The sequence below is a fragment of the Saccostrea cucullata genome, unplaced genomic scaffold (assembly GCF_032062105.1).
Source record: "Saccostrea cucullata isolate Sc308-1 unplaced genomic scaffold, CSIRO_AGI_Scuc_v1 ctg7866, whole genome shotgun sequence".
Taxonomy (NCBI): domain Eukaryota; kingdom Metazoa; phylum Mollusca; class Bivalvia; order Ostreida; family Ostreidae; genus Saccostrea; species Saccostrea cuccullata.
Window position 1 is genome coordinate 7,501 of NW_026928033.1, and position 8,239 is coordinate 15,739.

The following is an 8,239-nucleotide window of genomic DNA, read 5'->3' on the forward strand; positions in this document are numbered from 1 at the left end:
GCTTGTTTGTTGTGAGTACATCTCTCTCGGGAATTTTTCCCTCATATGGAGACACCACCAAATAATAATGAAGACAAGATGTGTTTGTGAAACACTGATGTCACTGTATGGAAGCCTATGGCTAAGGTTGAAGTTTCTCAAATATATGTCAAACTCAAAGGTCAAGGTCAAAGGGTTCAAATTGTTGGTATCAGAAGAAAGTCTTGTCACAAGGAATGCACATTTGAAATAGGTAATCCCTAGTACTTCCTGTTCAAAAGTTACTTGCCAAGGATAATTTTTTTTAAGTGGTTCAAACTCTAGGGTCAAGGTCAAACATATTTATACCTGTTGACAATTCACAATGAATACACATGTTAAGCATGAAAGCCCTAGCACCTACTGATCAAAATTTAGGCCAAGTTTAAAGTTTGGTATTTTTCTTGTAAAAATGTGTATCCTAGGTCAAGCGATCAGAGGTAAAAATTAATGGTACCCAAATAAAAGGTCTTAATTGTCACAAGAAATAAACCTATAAAATGTGGAAGCCATTTGTATAGCCCATTCCACTTAAATCTTATGGGCAAGGTTATAATTTCTGCAGACAAATAGACAGACATAATATAAACAAAAAAGAAACAAAATATGTATAATTAGTCAAATGGAAAAAAAAATACTATTTAATTGGAATCACAAAATAGATTGTTATTTCAGGGACAGGGAGTTGGTAGGTAGATTGGACCCCCCCTGGAATTCGCTTTATTATTTAAACAAGACTGTATACTGAAGCAAATAAAAAATGACTATGGACATTCTCCCCCTAACTTAAAAAACATTGATCCCACTATCATTGTTTTATTTTGTTTATTTGTTTTCAGTTTTTTTTTCTCCTGCTTGTCAGGAAATTTACATGTTAACATGCATAATACAAGAACAAATTTTAAATTAATTCATATCAAACGATATTTTAACAAAACTGTTCCATATAGCGTATTCCAAAAAGTATGTAGAAGTGGTCGGAAGTGGTCTAGCGGAAGTGGTCTAGCGGAAGTGGGCCCTAGCGGAAGCGGAAGTGGGCTAGCCAGAAATGTCCTAGCCGGAAGCCGGGTGGATGACCTGGTCAAACTGAGTGCACTTTTTATGCAAATGAGGTTCAAAATGGAGGATTCTGATTGGTGATGGGGATAGGTGGGTCAACTGAGTGGAGTGCTAACCCTAACTAACCCTAACCCTACCCCCCTAACTAACCCTAACCCCCTAACCCTAACCCTAACTAACCCTAACCCCCTATCCCTATCCCTAACCCTAACCCCCCTAGCCCTCTAACCCTTAACCTATCCCCTAAATACGGAGTTGTTTACACTGTGTTTACATTGGTACGTTGGTACTACGTTTTGTTTATGGACACAGGTAAATGCGCCGTGTGCAAAACATTTCAAGAATGTCATTATGACGTCATGACACCTGTCAATCAAAGCAGACGACAGAATTTCGCTTTGTCATCATGTCAAATCAATTCTTGTATGAAATGTTGACTATCTTGTATGAAAGTGACTGAAATTATGCTTTTAATATGAATATTGACTCAAAATAATATAAGTTTCATACATGTTTCATAGAAGAAAATGACGTTTTCATTCAGGAATTGAATTTAACTGAATTATGACGTCATGACACCTGTCAATCAATGCCAGATGCCAGAATTTCATTGACAAGATAAGTTGACTGAATAATGATGTCATGGCACCTGTCAATCAATGCCAAACTTTTTTTTTGACACTCTCTAACTGGTCTATCTCCCTTCCTAGATCACTAATCTCTGTCACCGCTTCTTTCTTTTTATTTAGGATAAGGCACAAATAACTTCTTTCATCTAGATCTAAAAGATCCTGTGTTTCTGGTACGGTCTCCTTTGTATTTTCCTCTGCCATATTTTACTTCTGTCGAGTTAAAAGTAATCACACAGAATGATCCTCATTATTCAGCGCTGGTTTATATATATAGCATGGATTTTATTTTTAGGGGCCGTGTGCAAAAGAAATATACGTTTTACCTACGTTTTCTTATATATATGTATACCTGTTTGCATCCTCTATAAAGTGCCGTGAGCAAAACATTAGGGTCGTGTGCAAAAAATACTTTTTACCTACGTTTTCTTATATACCTGTTTGCATCACCTATAAAGTGCCGTGTGCAAAAACATAAGGGTTGTGTGCAAAAGAAATATACCTTTTACCTGTGTTTTCCTTATATTTACCTGTTTGCATCCTCTATAAAGTACCGTGTGCAAAAAGTACGATAAACTTACCTATGCATTGTGACGTCATTCACTGTATAAATACAATGTGATTATGACGTCACACTTTTTCATTTACAGTCTAGACAGCCTAGTCTAGCCAGCCTAACCAGTTTGAACTGAATTTTTTACTGAAAGACAATAACAAATAACACACAATACAAAAAACATGTGTGTGTTATGTCTGTCAAGTTATAACACCAGGTCACTTTTTTTAAAAAACTTAGAATTTCTTTTTAAATTTTTTAAACTTTTTTTTTTTAAAAAAACATAAATTTTTTTAACTTTTTTAAAATAACTTTAATTTTTTTTTCTTATTAATTTTTTTTTTGGTAAACTCCCCTTATAGTTTTTAAGAAATAAAATAAAAAAAATCATGTAATACTACATCAGTGTTATGTTATTGTATGACTTCATCTTTTATACAGTCGGGTTCGGGGTTTCGGGCAGCCATGGCGAATTTCGGCAAGATTTTACCCCAGTGAAAAAGGCTTGTAATCCACAGTGTAGGTCGTTTAAAGTTGTTTCACATTGTTTATGATTGTGATTATGTTATCGCTCACCTATATGTTTAATGTCAGCTATGCTAAATAACCCATTTCTGTGTAATTTGAGAGAATGTTTTGACATGTGGTTAAAGTATGGCGTGCTATTCATGTTATCATTTAAAAAGTCGATCCTAAATAAATCTGTCTTAAAAAATACATTTTACGAATGACATTTAATATGATTGATTAGAGTATAGGTATCCATATATAAGAGATATTATTTTGCATTACATTTAAACATGTTTTTCTGTCCTGTTTGTCTGTCAATTGTTGCTTTACTTCCTTTGTAAAATGAGGTTAAATTGAGTATCACTGAATATTGTATGCTTTTTTTTTCAGGATCAGCTAAGATGTTGTTTCACTGGATTATTTAATTGGGCATATAATTGGATAATTCTGGTAAGTTTGTCTTTGTTTTGTTTACATTTCCTATATGAAGGTCATCTTTGCATTTAATCATAATAATGTAAAGTTCTATTTTGAATGTCAATACTGTATTTATCCTCATTTCATGTGATTTACACTTGTACCTTGTACATAACCTGCATGTAACTCAGAGTGCATTTAATATTTCTATGATGGGTCATTCTATGATTGAATTTAAATCAGAAAAATATTCACTAAATTTCGGTAAAATACATGGTATCTTTTACATTTCTGTCCCTTTTGTCTGTAAATTATTGCTTTACTTACATTGTAAAATGAGGTTAATTGTGTATCACTGAATTGTATGATTTTTTTCAGGATCAGCTGAGATGTTATTTCACTGGATTATTTAATGGATAGACTTATTGGGCATATATTTGGATATCTCTGGTAAGTTTGTCTTTGTTTTGTTTACATTTCCTATGATGGTCATCTTTGCATTTAAGCATGATTATATGGTTAATTTAATTACTGTGTAATACTTATGTGATCTGTTGTCTCTAACTTACATTCATATAAGCACACCCTTATTTAACCTAAAATATATTAACACATGATTAAGGGATCTTCAGAATATTAATAAGTCCTTTTGTATAAATTATATAATTTCATAATTCATTATGTATGTTACCCATGGCCATGGAATTCAGACTTACTAAATGGTGATCAAAGAGATATTAATTAGGAATCTAATAAGAGAAAAGGAGGAATTTACAAAAGATTAATCCTAAGTTATTTACTTTTTGTTTTGATTCTAAATATGTGGGATATATGGCATACATATATTTTCATTTTCACTTTTGTTTCTTAGTAATGAGCTTTTCAAAAAATTAAGGACTACATGTTGTACTGTGATGATGCTAAAAAAGATGTATTTTTCTGTATGCAGTACTGACAGATATTAAACAAAATTGAATCTGCTGTTAATAAAAAATCTTTTAGTGTCTAAATAATTAATTTGATAATCATTTTATTTTAGATATCAATATAGTAATTGTGCTTTTTTTATTATCTAAAGATAACATGATGAACTTTTCTCATCTGGAGTTAATGTTAAAAACAATTTGTTTTGAGATTAAAAACAAACATTTTCATGAACTTTTTTGGCATTGTACATGTTTGTTCAATTTTTAAACATGCATTGTTTCACACAGTACTCTGTCATATTAACAAAATGGTTTTATTTTCTATACAGTCCTCAACCTGGAAGATATGTATTGTTCCTAACCATCTATATAATCCATTCTCTATGAAGTTCAGACTGTCTGCTCTTCCTTTGGAAATACACAGTTATAGTCAACCAACATAGAAACACACAAACTTGAAGGTAAAGTTTCAATGAGATACAATTGTAATTTTTATTTATTTATTTATTTTTTTTTTTACATATGCATGTTTATAATATTGAATTGATATGTAAATGATATATTTAAATAAAAAGGGCTTGGTGGTCATGGTCATTTTTAGACTATATTGATCTCCTTTAGAAGAAGAAGAAGAGCTCCATTTCAATATATATACAAAAATGCATGATCAAATTTTGAAACTAAAATGTATGAAAGTTTTCTTTGCCAAATGATAGTTAACAGCTGAAGATAGCATATCTATAGAATAAGTTAAATATGGCTAATTTGTAACCCCCCCCCCCCCCAGCTTCCTTAATATCATAGTTGGTAAAGATAGCAAGTTTTGACTCCAATTGCTGATGAATTCTGAATTTCCCATTTAATATTAACATTATATCACAGGGAAAGAATACTATAATGTAGCACATCAGGATGACCAGAAAAGAAATCTTAATGACCCTCTTAACTATGTATAAAGACTGTAACCTTATAACTGATGTAAGATAATCTGATTGTGTGGAATTAAAATTCCCTGGTGTTTCTACTACCCAAGATCTTCTTATGAGTGCATGGGACTGTTGTAAACCTTCTCCTGTTTATAAAAAATATACCTTGGAGCATGACACTTTATTCATAAAAGGTACTTTCAATATCATTTCTATGAGTTTTTGTTCTTTCTTTTTAATAATCTAGTGTTATATCTCATTTAAACCCATTAATATGTATGCTTCCAAAATCTTAGATCTGTCTGTATAGTTTTTTCAGCTCTTTGAACACAAATACCCTGATTCAATCTTTTGAGGTAAACATGATAGAGACATCATAGATGATTATCAGAGTGTGTATCACAATCTTAACCATAAGGTCAATTTAAATGGTCTAAGGCACAACAAATGAAAGTGAAAACTTTTTTTTTTTTTTTTATTAGAATACATAATTTTGTAATAAACAAATACTGGAAAAGTTACTCTCATAATAAGCCTTAATGTCCTCCAAGAGTTCAGTTTGGACTTCCTCCATTAATCCTTGTATCTTCTCCAATGGTTTTGTGGGCTAAAATTCATGTGTCTTTAACAACATTTTTTTCTGACAACTGTTTTCTCTTATCATCTATAAACTTGACTTCTTCTCTAGTCAAAGGTCTTTCAGGGTAATCCAAGTAATTCTTACCCTCTTTTGGTAATAAATGGTTATATTTCTCATTGGCTTCTTCTGCAAGATCAAGGGTCTTTCTATGTAATCTCTGACAACATTAGGATCACCCTTCTCTGGACTTAATTGATTATATTCTTGTTGAGAAATGATCTCAATAGTGCCATCTTTTTTTATTTTAACTGGTATACCTCTGTCTACATCTTTCTCTGAAAGAACTCTCTTTCCAAACTGAATTTTACTCATTCCTTTACTCTTTTCTTTACTGGAGGTGTTACCCATGGTTAATATGAAAAAGTCAAAATCTGATGTTACAACTTGTATTTATACCCTTTTTGTCTATATTTAGAATTCCATCAAGCTTATATTATATAACAATTTTTTTTTTCAACTAAGACATTTTTTTTTAATTTTCCAGGATTCTCTAGTGAGGGCTTATGGAAATGATCTATGTCTACTCTCAGAATGGTGAAAGACTATCAGATTATGCAAAGACTAACAGAATATCCTCTCTTGGAACACTGAAACAAGAAAATCAAACAGGAGATGGATGGAGGATTTAAGAATCATAAGTACACAGATGAAGAAAAAATAAGATATTTCTATAGATTTTTTTGGGGATCATTTACTCCTGGGTAAAACTTAGTTACTGAGATTACTGATTTGAGTCCTGTAATGCAATAACATAAATAAATATGATTTCCAACGAATTTAATCAGTATTATCATAGACTGTGGTTTACGGGATGACAAAGTAACAGGATTGTATCTTTTTACTGTCAGACACTGACTATGGATAAGATGTACCTATTTATTAAACTGAGATCTAGTCAAATCAAGTACAATTGTATTGAAAATATGATTTTCTGATAGCATGAACTCTTTAAAAATTAATTCTCACAGACCTCAAAGTATCTGAATGTGACTTTTATTTTTACCAATTTCTATTGAAGACTGTTGTTATGTATGAGAAGTATACATTTAAACCTTTTATTTTTCATCTTATTTCTATAACCCCCTAGAAATTACACAGATATTCAGATGCTGGATTTAATATTATTATTTAACTTTCCTGGAATGGTAAATATATTTTGTTTGTGTATGTATCATTTTTTAATTTTGAATTTAAAATTGGTCTCAATAAGACCCCCAATAAAGATGCAAGTGTCCCATAATCTGTGGTTTAATAATATCTTGAATATCTTTATCATATCATATTCATCATACTAATTACATATTGAATGTTTGTAGGAATACACTTTGTTGTTTAGGACACTTTGTCAAGGTCAAAGCATAAGATTATTGAGATGACTTCTTTGACAATAATTTGTAACTTACAAACTTCACATCATAAGTACACAGATGAAGAATCAATAAGATATTTCTATAGATTTTTTGGATCATTTACTCCTGGGTAAAAGTTAGTTACTAACTGAGATTACTGATTTGAATCCTGTAATGCAATAACTTAAACATTGTGTGATAACTTATAGACTTTATAAAAATTAGGTGCAAATTCTTAGGAAAGGATTGAAATGTAAATCATATGCACTATGTTCAAGGATGTTTAAAGACTATTACTATGTAATACCTTAGAATTCTGTAAAAAATTTATTATCACTGCGTAGATAAAGACTGGTTGGAATAATTTATGTTTTGAAATAAGGTTTAGGGAAAAAAGTCAAGAATGTGGATATGACTTTTATTCAAATGGTGCAGTTCAGCAACTCTGGTGATTTACATACCTTCAGTCATAAATACATGTAGATAGGTATTGGGAAGACTCCTCTAGATTTTGAAATTTTTAAATCAAAAGTATAGAATTTAAGTTTGAAAGATTAAATGGCAGCATATCATTTGCTTGTGAATTAAAAAATAAATCCAAACATATACATCTTTGGATGATAATTGTAGAATTTTATCAATTCCTGGAGTTCAGTCTTGATATCATCCTTTAATGTCCTTAAAATTTTAATGACTGTCTTTTAGTTTTAGTTGAATTAGTTTCTTTTCTAAATGTGAAAATGACATCATCCAAAGAAGTTCTTCATCTGCATGTTATATGAAGAAGACAATTTTCATCACAGTGACAGAGATTGTTTTGTTAAACATATTGCATTGATGCACAAATATACTTTTAGATTTTTAATAGCTAGAGTTCATATTTCTTAATATGGAATGCTAAGTACTGTTGATTTCATTTTTTTTTTTGTGAACAAAGACATACTAGTAGAAAAAAAAAATGTACATGATGTGTTAGAAAAGCATGTGTAAACCTGATGACTTTATAATTGCTGATTAAATCAATTATGAGTTTCATCTTTGTTACATTGTAAACATTTCTAAGTAGTGCACACATCAGAAAACACTTAAAATTCTGAGTATCAGGGTTTAACACAACAATTCCAAATGATTTTTGGACGCTTTTTATGTATCAATAAAAAAGACAAAACAGAATGTTTGTTCACAGATGTTCCAATGGAAAACAACCAC

The 8,239-nt window shown here is 30.8% G+C and overlaps 1 long non-coding RNA gene across 1 annotated transcript; it reads left to right on the forward strand.

Moving 5' to 3' along the window:
- The first annotated feature begins 2,628 nt into the window (after positions 1-2,628).
- Positions 2,629-6,310, forward strand: LOC134276237 (uncharacterized). The gene is made up of 5 exons (XR_009994003.1): positions 2,629-2,781; positions 3,163-3,222; positions 3,568-3,639; positions 4,445-4,576; positions 6,166-6,310. It is a non-coding gene; the product is annotated as an uncharacterized LOC134276237 (long non-coding RNA).
- Positions 6,311-8,239: the final 1,929 nt, after the last annotated feature.